This window comes from Solanum lycopersicum, chromosome 10 (genome assembly GCF_036512215.1).
Source record: "Solanum lycopersicum chromosome 10, SLM_r2.1".
NCBI lineage: Eukaryota > Viridiplantae > Streptophyta > Magnoliopsida > Solanales > Solanaceae > Solanum > Solanum lycopersicum.
Genome location: NC_090809.1, coordinates 46,634,837 through 46,648,326, shown reverse-complemented (window position 1 = coordinate 46,648,326; position 13,490 = coordinate 46,634,837). Strand labels below are relative to the sequence as shown.

At 33.5% G+C, this 13,490-nt stretch overlaps 1 pseudogene; it reads left to right on the top strand.

The window, feature by feature from the left end:
• Positions 1–10,609: 10,609 nt before the first annotated feature.
• On the top strand, positions 10,610–13,021 carry LOC101249030 (uncharacterized; annotated as a pseudogene).
• The last annotated feature ends 469 nt before the right edge of the window (positions 13,022–13,490 follow it).

Below are 13,490 nucleotides of genomic sequence, written 5' to 3'. Positions count from 1 at the left end.
CTAACCCGCATAATATGTAGGACACATGATATCCAACAAAAAGTCCAAAACAAACAGTTTTTAGTTTTTAATTTATTCTGCATAACCTACCGATAAAATTAATTGGATGAAAATCCATATAAATGTTTGGATTTTTTTTCTTCTGAAACTTCAATTGAAATGAGAAATTAAATTATTTTAAAAATATCGTGCTAAATCAAATATCAAATCAAAATATTTCAATTTGATTCGATTTATTTTAGTGTTTTAAAATAATTTTTCAATACATATAAAAAAATAAAATAAAAATAAAATTATCAAAACATTTTACTAAACATAAAAAGTTGAAAACTCGAAATAACCAATAAACTGTTATAAATCCATTGAATTGTGTGGATTGTCCTTTAGATATACTCAAGACTTAATTGTATTCATGTATACATGTTTCCAAGGTGATAAGAACAATTTGGATAACTATGTACCTACTAATTGGGCATTTATCATGGAGGCCTTTGGGATGATATCTCAACTCTATAAATAGAGATATCATTCACCTTTTGTACAACATACTTGAATAAGAAAATTATCTCCTCTATCTTATACTTCTTGTCTTTTTCATCTTATATTCTGAGCTTTCTTTACAACACGTTATCAGCACGAGTCTCTAGCCAATTAAGATTGAGTTTTAGTTTTTCTTTAACTCATTTTTTGGTTGATCTCGTTATGAAAATCAAGGTATTATATGCATAAAATCAGGTACGTATTTTCTAGAATATTTTATGATTTAGAATAAAAATAATATTCAGTCACTAACAATTATCAAGAACCGAAGACATATACTACTATTGGTTGAATATAACATGCTATACAAAACTTCTTAAATAGAAGAAGCTATAAAATTTTAATAGCATGAGTTTGAATGTTATTTTGATTGTTTTGAAAAACTCAAAGGGTGAGTCATGTTGTAATTCGGTCTATTATACCGTTGGTTAAGGGTAAGACGATGGATTCAAGTTTCATCGCACCAAAAGGGTAAGATATCTGATTAAAGTCCGGATGCACCATAATGAAAAATATTTGAGGATAAGACGATAGATTCAAGTTCTATCGCACCAAAAGGGTAAGACATCAATTTGAATTTTGATGCACCGTGATTGAGTTCAAGTCCCATAGAATTATGGCGTAAAACGCCTTATATGGATAAGACATTGAGTTTGAGTCAATGCACCATAGTGATGATATAATGATGACTAAGGCTTTGATGAAAAGTCTTGAAATTCGTCCTATTGAATTTGCTTCATTCCTTGAAAAGAATGTGGTAGCAACATATGATAATTTTGGAATCGCATGTTCACTTGCTCTATTCTATCGTATGAATGTGGTAGCAGTAAATAGTTAGTCTGAAAGATGACAAATATTTAACGATATTAAAAGGGGCATGAAATGACGGAATGATAATAGTCATCATTGTGATAATTATAAAAGGAAGAACACTACGGGGTCTCCAAATAGTCCTTCAAAATGTGAACACAATTTTTATTATAAAATGGTATGAAAGGTCATTGGACTTGTGAATGTTGTCGATCCAATTTGACAACTTTATAAATCCTCCATCAAAAGACAAGAAGATAAAGTGATGATACACTTGATCTTTCAAAGTGATGTTGAGGTGTGTCATGGAAATATGATTAATTTTAAAAACCATGACAATGTACTTATAATGCAAATTTATGAAGTACATATAAATGATTAGCCCATTCCTTGAAGACAATGTGACTTGTAATGAGTATCGTGAATGCTCGACCATTCTATAAGAGAATGAGTCAAGATGTGAAAAAATCATTATGGGTTGAATATATGCCACAACTCACCTCTATGGAAGGTTTGAGAAAAAATGATATATACACTAAATTCACCTCTACGGGAGGTTTGAGAGGAAATAAATTTTATTTTCCAGAAATAGTTAATGGTATTGTATGTTTATACGTCACTATGGTATGTTTATTGTGAACTACCGAAAGGGCAAAAGAAAGAAATAGTTCTTGTCTATAAGGGTTGTAGTCATTATTGTGTGGCAATACAAATTTGTCATTGGTTGTGTACCAATGGTACAACAAAAGTAAAGCAAGAAACATGCCTTGCCCGTAATGATTTTGACCATGACAATGATAATATAATTTCCTCCTTGAAGGAGATGCTCACCATATGAATGGTGTCATGGAATATGTGATAGTACACAAAATTATATTGCAAGCTCTAACGAGTTGTGCTATTATCAATGGAATAATATTGGGTTGTAGTAAGTCTCAAAAGAAACCTTTTAAGTTTCGGATGAATTGAAAAGAAATATTGAGACTATAAATTATGAAAAGATTTAATATCTTTAAATTACTACAATTGAAGAGGGTTATAAATATTACCCATTTTTTCCTCGTGTTTGTTGCACACAAACATGTGCATGCTAATGGAATCACATGCAAAAGTAAACTATAAGTGTACTGAAATAAAAATCAGTTGGCATGATCAGTTGACCATTCTGATTTAAATGTGATGCAAACGTAGTTGAGAATTTATGTGGCTTATGTGATGAAGAAATAAAAAATTCTTCAAGAATTCTCTTGTATTGCTTGTTTTCATTGTACCAGCTAAGGTTGGGATTATAATCCCCTGAAGTTTTTGGAACATATAAAAAGGTGAATATGGGCTCATTCACCTTCCATGTGGATCATCTGCAACTATATGATAGATGCATCTATGATGATCACATGTGTTTTATTGTCAACTTACAAATGATGTATGTAAGGTTGTTTGCTCGAATTGTTAAATTAAGAGCACAGTTCCAAATTATGAAATTATATTGATAATGTTGGTTGATTTAGCTAAAATTGTATGCTTCTAACTATAGCTAAATCATAGTTATGAGAACAGAACTCCCAAAACAAAATTTGGTATGAGATAAATTTATTTAACATGTAGCAACACATGTATGCATCAAGCCAACAAGGTCTCCCCATTAAAATTGGTTCAGGGTCAGGAACCATATAATTTTCATCTAAAATGTTAAAATGTGCGGTTATGATTTTAATTGCTCCACCACGCACAAAGATGAATTTCCAAATAAGGTTGGGATGAATGTTAGATTTTCTAACATTAGGGGGAGAGATGATTTTGACAGCTGAAAATTATGTTTGAGCTTAATTATGAATTATCTAGATCCTCGTTAAATATATATGTGAATTTAAAGTTCAAGGAATAATTCAGTTGCATAATGTTGCAAATCAGTTGCCAGATGAATGCACTGACCCTATGATATAATTCAGCTGCAAATGCTCCAATGTGAAGTCCTTGAAGGACAAAGTCTATGATACGCCGTAAGCGTAATAGACCAATCGATTCCAAATATAAAATTCCTTGAAGAAGGAAGGAGCAAATGATCAATACGGTCATGATAATGAGGCAAGTGCTATAAAAGAGCACATTGACATAACACTTCATAAAATCTTGAAAAAGGTTCAGGTACCTGAAATAATGAAAAATGAAGAGATCTCGATAAGTTATGTCTTGTTGGAATCGATATCAAATAACCGTCGATGATATCTTTGATATGAGGTAGCGCTCAATGATATAAATTGTGACGAGGATCTTGAATTTAAATCTGTCATATAGTGTGGACAGATAAATGGTTGGCCAAATAAAATGCACAATTCAAGTATATTTTGTTTCACTTAGAAAAGTGACATTTTGGACTGGTAGTCCATAAATCAAGGTATAATGTCAGTGGGGTACAAATAAATTATTATGCGATACTATAACCGTAAGATATCAAATACGATTTGTGCCTTGGGGCATAAAGGTTTATCGCAAAAATCCTGACATTATTGGAGATGTTCTTTTTTTTGTGGATGCAATGAGGTTTGTTTTGATCTAGCAACATATGAAAAACTTGAATGCATGTAATGAATAATTGTAATGTCTAGCTAGACAATGAAGGTTATATGAAAATCCTTGAAACAATCGAGGTGTCTGAAGCATATAAGAGTTTGAAAGAAACTTTTTCAATAAAGTTTCAAGAATCCTTATATGGATTGAAATGGTCAAGGAAGAAAAAGGGTACAAAAGAATGACCCTAATTAACCTTGTATTTTTATGAAAAGGTTTTGGTAAGACAAAATTTTGTCTTGACCTACAGATTGATAATTTGACAAATGAAATATTTGTCTAACAGTGCACATACACTGAAAAGTTTTGATGCAATTTTATATGGATAAATCACATTCATTGAGTACCCCAATGATTATGAGATCACTTGACATAAATGATGATTCAGTTTGATCTCAAAAGAAGGATGAAGAGTTTCTTGGTGATGAAACTCTATCTTGGTGCAATCAGGGCACTAGTGCATCTTACTAACAATATTATTCCAGATATTTGTTTTGCAGTAAATTTACTGGCAAGATTCAGTTTCTCCCCGATAAAAGGACATTGAAATGGTGTTGAGCACATGATTGAATATCCTCGAAGGACCATAGTTATGGGTTTATTCTATTCCGAGGAATCCAAGACAAAATTGATTGGTTACGCAAATGCAGAATATTTATCTGATCCGCATAAAGCTCTATCTCAACCACGCTATGTGTTTGCATGTGGAGGCACAATAATATCCTGGCGATCAATGAAGCAAACAAATGTTGCTATGCAGAAATAAAAGTCCTCCATGAAGCAAGTCGAAAGTGCATTTGGTTGAGATAAATGACACACCATATTCAAGAAATGTGTGGTTTTTCTTTAAAAAAGAATATACCAACCACAATGTACGAAGATTGGAGACATCATCACAAGAAATTAAGTGATGTTTTAATCAGGGGGAGTATAATACGCGTTGCACTCTTTTTCCCTTGACCGAGGTTTTTTCCCACTGGGTTTTCCTGGCAAGGTTTTTAATGAGGCAACAAATAGTACGTATCAAAAGATATGTGTACTCTTTTTCCTTCACTAGAATTTTTTCCCACAGGGTTTTTCCTTAGTAAGGTTTTAACGAGGCACATTATCTATGGACATCCAAGGGGGAGTGTTATAAATCCATTGAATTGTGTGGATTGTCCTTTAGATATACTCAAGACTTAATTGTATTCATGTATACATGTTTCCAAGGTGATAAGAACAATTTGGATAACTATGTACCTACTAATTGGGCATTTATCATGGAGGCCTTTGGGATGATATCTCAACTCTATAAATAGAGATATCATTCACCTTTTGTACAACATACTTGAATAAGAAAATTATCTCCTCTATCTTATACTTCTTGTCTTTTTCATCTTATATTCTGAGCTTTCTTTACAACATAAACATATTTAATAATATATTTCCAATAAAGAACTAAACTGTTTTTTACTTCTTTATTGTTAGGTTATTAGTATTTTAATATTAATATTTAACATATTAAATTGCTTTATTTTGGAGTTATAAGAAATGACCATTGATAGGCATTTGTGTTTTAAACTACCTATTTAATCATGCTATTTATCTTTGACTTGGTAGCCATGTAATGACATTACTTTTGGCTTTATTGGTTGAATTCATTGTGACATAAAAACATTCCAATAAACATTGGAATGGATAACTTCTACATCATCCATTAGCATTGGTTGTCCATCACTTTATTTCATTCTTAATTCCTTCATTATTCTTTGTAACCTATGTAACCTATGAAACTTCTAAGGCCATTATCTTCACTATTTACTACCTCCATCATCTTCCTATTCATTGCTAGGAAGTTCTTATAGTATAAATAGTGGTGGTCTTCATTTGGTTTGGCACACAAAAAAAAAAAAACACAAGAGAAAACAAAAAGTGAAAGAATTAGTCTAAAAGAGAGTTCTTATTAATTGAAGGGATCTGTTTTTTTTTTGTGGAGCTTTAGACTCAACTCTTGTCCAGAGTTGTTGAGTTATACTTTGTGAAGACTGTTGTATCTTGGAGGGGACAAGTCAAAGAGTACTACTGCTGGACCGGTGAAAACATTTGCTGCAGTAGACTTGAATCTCCTTAAAGAGAGCGAGATATACGCGCCTTAGCCTGAAGATATTAATTTCTTCATTTTATTTTCAATTATAATATTGCAATTTTATTATCTTGTAAGTTTTTTTTTCACTAACATTTCTTACTTACGTTTCGACAAACAACGACATGTTTGACCGTGTGATATGATATCACATGATGTGAAATCATGAGATGAAATTAAAGTTTTGTTTGGACATGCGATATGAAATTTGGGTGTTGTATATTTTCTCATAACCATAAAAATTTCACAAGTTCTAAAACTATTAAAAGAGCCCCAATTGTTTATTGAATATCATCAAATAAATAAAAAAATCATAAAATCGTATAATAAATTATTACAGAGTTATTTGTTCTCCACTTAAGTAATTGTTCGTCAATATATTTGAGTAAAAATGAAACACCTTTCACAAGATCTTCAAGATTTTATTACTCAACAATCGTGAAGTGTGAGTTAAAGTGACTATATATTGGTGAGAATAATAATTTTATGTCGGCGAGAATGATCAATTTTTAAAAGTAATGATGTGATTATAAGTTTTATTTATACGTGAATAAATGGTTAGTAGATATAAACGTGAAATTGTTTTAACAAAATATAAATTCGTGGGTCAATTTTTTTTATTAAAATAACTCATATCATGATATGGTATTCCCATATGATTCCATATCATGATTTTCGAAGAATATGGTATCACATCTCATGATATGAAATCATGAGATGAAATCAACATAAAATCAAATGTCCAAACGCTTATTCTCTCTCACGATATCATATCGTGATATGGTATCACACGATCAAGCGCCTACTAAGGCAATTGACATTGTTCTCAAAATTGAATACCAAAACATTCGATTTAATAGAATCGAATCAAAAAATCAAATGCCCATCTCTAACAAATACTTTGATGCGTAACCCAATGATTTTTGAGTTTTCTTTGGTATGGTTTTAAGGCTGGGCACCAAAATTTAAAATTGGGTGGGTCAAAAGATTAAATATTTTGATTAAATTTAAAATATATAATTAATAAAAAAGTTAAAATGTTATTCTAAATTTTGGAAAAGGGTCAAAAATATCTTTAAATTATTTGAAACAACTTAAATATACCCTTGAATTATATTTTGACTCAAATATATCCTCTCCGTTAAATTATAGGATAAAAAATACTCTTCTCATTAACTGAATCTGCTAATGCCACTTGAATGCCATGTGGATGCCACATGACACACCACATAAGCCAATACTCATGCCATATTGACTAATAACTTACCCCTAATTTCCCTCAATTTTCTCCATTTTCCTTGAAATTTAGAAATAATTTTACTAAGAACATAGAAACCCTTTCCCTCATTTCTTGGTATTCTTAAAAACGATTTTGCAACTAAGGTTTCAAATACTTAACTTTTTAATTCACTGTCTAATTCTAACCCCTCCTAAGCCTCTTTCTTACTTCTAATTTTGGTATGTGTCGTAACAGTAGCCACTCTACCCATCCATGAACAACTTCAATAAAAATGGCTTTCTTTCAAATGGAATTGGAATGAAAAAAAATTGAGTGTAGAGATCTATAGACTCTCGTCTGGTGTCGTCTCTTGACAGAATGGTGGTCCCTTTTTCTCTATCTCCTTTCCTATACTCGATTTGCTATGTTAAGTGTTAATCAATATTGTCTTTCCACTTCAATCTCAACAATTCAAGAGTTTTTCTTCTTCTGATGATTCAGGGCTCTATGAATGCCATCCCTTCTGCTTAACTATTCTAGTTTTATATTCCAAAACTAATGGATATAGTTCATGTAGTACACCCTAATTAATTTGGGATGAGGATTTTACTGGGTTCTTCATTGAAATTGGGGGTGGCAAAATCAAACCCAACCGCCTAACCCGTTTAAGTAATAACCCCATTGAGTGGATATGTAAAAACAAATTTACTCATTAGAAATCTTATCGAAAATCTTTATAATTTGATAGGTTATATATAGTCATAATAATAAAGAAAAAACTAATTTTATTAGGTACTAAAATATTTTTAAAAACAAATAGTAATTGTTAAACATATTAACAATTTGGTCTGGTTGGGTCTTGACCTGCTCTATGACCCATTTTGATCCAAACAAATTTGGGTTGGATTGAGTCTTGACCCATTATGACTCGTCCAAATTTGACCCGACCCGTCAAATTGCCACCCTTGATTGAAATTATTTCCTAACTAGTTTTTGGTTGAGTAGCTGATTGTTGGTTCAATATCCTTCACTTCTCATACAACGAAAAAATGGTTTGATAATCCTTTATAAAAAAATCAAAGAATTTCAACTAAGGTGACACTATCTAGGATTTCGACTAAGGGGTTTGATAAATAAAAATATAGTGTTTGTGATTTGAACTTGGAATCTCAAGATAAATTTTGAACCCCTCAAGTCTAAGTTAACCTCTATTTTATATCTAGGGAAATCAAAATCTATAAAAAAAAAAACATAAAAGTAAATATTAAAAAATACCTTATGATATTGTGTAATTCATTGCTGTGGGGGTTACGATGACCCCTTTGCTACACTCTAGATCCGCTCCTGCATATAGCTGAACTTAACTACTGTATGGTTGAAAATTTTTCTGTTTTGTAGAACAGGAGTGGATATAGAAGATTCACGTAGTCAACCAACTAGTTTGGGATTGTGGCATCATAGTTGCTTCTTGATCAAAGATTCTTCAACTTCTATGGAATGAAATGGATATAGAGGATTTATATAGCTAACTCTAACTACTTTGAGATTAAGATAGTGGATTGATTGAAAACTTTTCAGTTTTTGAATTTTTATAGACTCAGTTACCATCATCAATTTTCTTCTTCTTATAGACTCAAATGTGGACTTCATATAGCCGACCTTAACAAGTTTGGTATTGAGGTGTAGCTGATCCCGTATCCAAATATATTTAGCTTAAGATGAGGCGTTCTTCAGTTATTAGAGCATAATGAATATATCATATAGTTGATATTAACTAGCTTGGGGTTAAGGCTCAAATCTTACGGAGAAGTATGGGTATAGACGATTATTATAGCTGAACTAGTTTGGATCAAAGAGTACTTGAGTGTTGATTGAAAGTTTTTCGATTTTTGTAGAGTGGGGAATATATATAAAGGGTTCATATAGCCAACCTTAACTAGTTTGGGATGGAAGAGTAGTCGATTGCTGATTGAAAATAATCTGTTTTCAATGAGTGAAATGGATACTGGGGATCGTAACTAGTTTGGAATTTGGGTGTACTTGATTGAACATTCTATTAACTTTACATACTGATAAATTGACATTCTACTACTTGGGTAGAGGAGAATGGTAGAGGATTCATATAGCCGATCCTAACTAGTTTGAGATTGAGTAATAGTCATTGTTCATTGAAAGTTCTTCAATATTTTATCCTTTCTTGACTTGCACATTATGATTTATCAATAATTTTTCTGAACTTGTAATTTTTTTTTGCTTCAATGGGTTGTTACAAAGTGAAAAAAGAAATACAGAAAACAGAAGAGCCAGTCTATAAGCAGTTCTAAAATTTGCACTCAACAACAAACCCAGCGTAAACACACAATTGGGGCCTGGAAATTCGCACTCCTCAAATCTACATTTTTATGTTTCATTGATCATGTTTGCGTGTTTACACACAGTTGGGGATCATTGATCATGTTTGCATGTTTACAGTTTCCATTTCTTAAAAAAAAAAGTGTTTGCATGTTTACATTTTTCTTTTTTTTTTTAAAAAAAAAGTAAGTGTTTTGCATGTTTAAGAACTAGTTTAGACTTAGATAAGCTTTATTGTTAGGAAACTAGTACTTTTTTTCCTTAAAATTAATATCCCCACATCACAAAAGAAGCATGGTAGAACTCAATTGATATCGAAGAAGAATGCATACATTTTGGGGAATCACTGTTCTAAGAATTTCCATTTTTTTAAAATTATGTTTGGTAATTCAAGAATTTTTTGGTTTGCATTAATGTTTTGTTGAGTGTTTACTTGGTTACTCAGCCACCATGTGTAAACAAATTTTGAAATGATCTGACCTGTTATTTGGAGGACTTTTCTGTTTTCTAATTATCACCGTTATTCATTACCGAATATCTCTAAATCTGCCAAACCTATCCCATTATATGTATATAGATGTGGAACTATGCAATGCAAGAAGAGTGCTGAAGTGGGGCAGATGGGTTGAATGGTGATGTGAGGTTTTTTCTCCTTAAGAATGATGGACTTCAAACTAGTATTAGTGACATGTTCTGTTTATGCGCTGAGTGCTTTGCTTTTGGATTCTTATTTTAAGGGTGAGTTTTCAGCTAATCACTATAGCACAAAGTGGTTGCTCAAAAATCTGTAAGAACAGAGTGAATTTAGACTCTGTAAGCATTCAGAGAGTCCATAGTGTCTGATTCATATGTAATTTTCAAGTTACACCAAAACTTAAAGGGTTAAAGATATCTGGTTTCAAGCATAACAAGCATTTTTGCTTTTATTTCCTTTCTTGAAAGCGTCTATGATTTGATGTGTACAATTCTCTACCTGAACTGTCCAACAAATGCACATGGGTACTGCTTTTTCCACATTGTTTTCACCTGCTTTTTTGTCCTTTCCCTACTTGGTATAATCTTTTCGGTGTGTTTGGCTTGGTTCATTGCAAAATGATTATGAAATAAGACCTCATCTGCCAGTCCTTGTTGTAATGTACAAAGAGATGATTAGGGATCTCTGGAGCTTTTGCACACCTGTGGCATCTATTTTGGAAAAACTTCTCCTCAATAAATTACCTTGTGTTAAACAAGCCTCTCAGTGACTTATAAGAAGTATATAAAATCCTCTTTAGTCGCTTATTTTTTCTTTCTATGCATCGTTTAAACTTTGCCATGTATCTTTCAACACGATTTATCATATGATACATGATTCACAAGATGGTCATCTTGATACATATCCCATACTCTACCATGGTGCTTTCATGTATATCTCTTGTTTCTCTCGTATTTACAGCCACAACTTTGCTTAAGTGAAAATGTTAAGCTTTTATTTTGAATAGTGGAGATCGTTTTGCACTGTGTTTCTAATCATAAAAAAGGCTACCTTGCCAAATTGGTTGCAGGCATACATCATGTAAAATTTAACTTTTTATTCACATAAAGTAAAAATTATGAATTTGGTCTCCCTTATTAGCATCTAAAGTTCTAAACTAATGTTGTCAATAGTTTGGAGTTGATTGCTGTTGGGCTTGCATATATTGGTTTTTATTGGAACTGTTAGAAAATACTTCTACTTTCATGGGTTTCGTGTATTGATTCAGTTATCTATGGAAAAACTTGGAATAGGTTCTAGTTGTTTGTAACTAGTTTTGTTGGCCATCTACAGGAAGCCAAGGACCATAGAAACTTTAATTGGATAATGAAAGCACATCCTGCTACATCATCTTCTGGATTATCCTCAGAATCGTCCGAACAAATTGAGAAGCCCAAGGAAAGTAGAAATATTGAAAGGAACAGTATCCCTCTCCCCTCAAGTCCCAGATGCTACACAGGGACCTGTGGCAATTTTTTGGGATATAGAGATCTGTCCGGTTCCTAGTAATGTACGGACTGAGGATGTGGCTGGCAACGTCAGAATGGCTCTGCAGGTCCATCCTGTAATCGAGGGAGTGATCACTATGTTTTCTGCCTATGGAGATTTTAATGCTTTCCCCAGGCGATTAAGAGAGGGCTGTCAGAGGACTGGTGTTAAACTCATATATGTCCCTAATGGAAGGAAGGATGCAGCCGATAAGGCAATCTTGTTTGACATGTTTGTTTTTGCTCTTGACAATCCTCAACCATCATCCATTATGCTAATTTCAGGAGATGTTGATTTTTCTCCTGCCCTTCACATTCTTGGTCAACGAGGATACAATGTAATTCTTTTCATTCCTGCTAGAGTGAGTGTTTCATCTGCTTTATGTAATGCAGAGAGCTTTGTCTGGGATTGGCCAAGTGTGGCTCGAGGTGAAGGCCTTTCCCCCCCTGTGAAGGCCTTAATTCCTCCTCGTGGAGGTGTGGCAGACGTTTCTGGGATGCTAATGGGTTGCCAGATGTATGAGAATTCAGATAAACAGAATGAAGAAGAAGCTACAGTGTGTAGAGGCCTCTCTCGAAGCAATTATAATGCAAGGAATTTCTCAATGATATCAGAGTCTCTAGCTGAATATAACGGCATTTTAATTTCTTTGCCATGTCATCCTGGGGGTATGCCGTCTCACAGTCTTCCATCTGGTTTAACTGAGGTTCCAGCTGTAGGTCCATCTTTATTTGGCCAGAGTGATGTAACGTCGGTTCCACCTGCGGATATAAATGGTTTGAAGGGACAGCTGGTGAAGTTGCTTGAATTATTTGGAGGTTGCTTGCCTCTTACACATATCCCCGTAGAGTACCAGAAATTTTGTTCCCTAACCTGCTTTATACTTCAGAATATGGGGCTTGTAAATTTATGGATCTTCTGAAGAAGATGGCTGATGCTATATCTGTTGAGGGAAAAGGCCAAAGAAAGTTTGCTTACCTCCGTAACGGAAGAGCGGGATCAAGTACTTCGCCCTTGATTGTGGCAAAAAAGGATAGAAAAGGAAAAAGAATGCAATTAGTGAATGCTGATATTGTGACTACACCCGAATCTTCAGATGAGTTCTCAGATGATGAAAGATTAGTTATAGACATGGGGGGCGTAAGAAATCTGATACAGCTGCATTAGTTGAACAAAGCCTCCAAAGGTTCAAGTGTGAGATTCAAGGATCCTTGTGAGCTACTTTTGTCGGATTCTTCTTAGTAATTTTAAGGCAATATATAAACTGCGGTACAAGAGGCCTTTGGACTATGAGAGCTTTGGAGTGACAGAACTTGAGCAGCTGCTCAAAAAGGTGAAAGATGTAGTGGTTATGCAAGAGGAGCCAGTCAGCAAGAGAAGGTTTCTGGTTGCTGTTGAGGGGTAGAGGAGCTGCTCATTCCGTTTTCTTGACAATTTACCATGTAAAGTTGAATTCTGACTGTTGTTGGTGGCGAGAAGAGTTGATCCTTTACCATTACTTGACGACTTACTGTCTAAACTTGCCTAGAATTCTTCAATTGAGGTATGCATCATTGCGACTCTATGCTTGTCCTGTTTCTTGTTTCTCCCGAGCAGGGGGGGAGAAACACTGATTTTTTTTGTCTTTCTCAGCTTATATGATAATGTCAGAAGGTCCGCTGTAATGTGAAGTGGCTTTAACTGATGAACCATAATGGGGGGTAGAGGAGCTGCTCATTCCGTTTTGTTGACAATTTTCCATGTAAAAGTGAAGTTCTCTGACTGTTGTTGGTGGCTAGAAGAGTTGATCCTTTACCATTACTTGACGATTTACTGTCTAAACTTGACTAGAATTCTTTAATTGAGGTATGCATCGTTGCGACTCTATGCTTGCC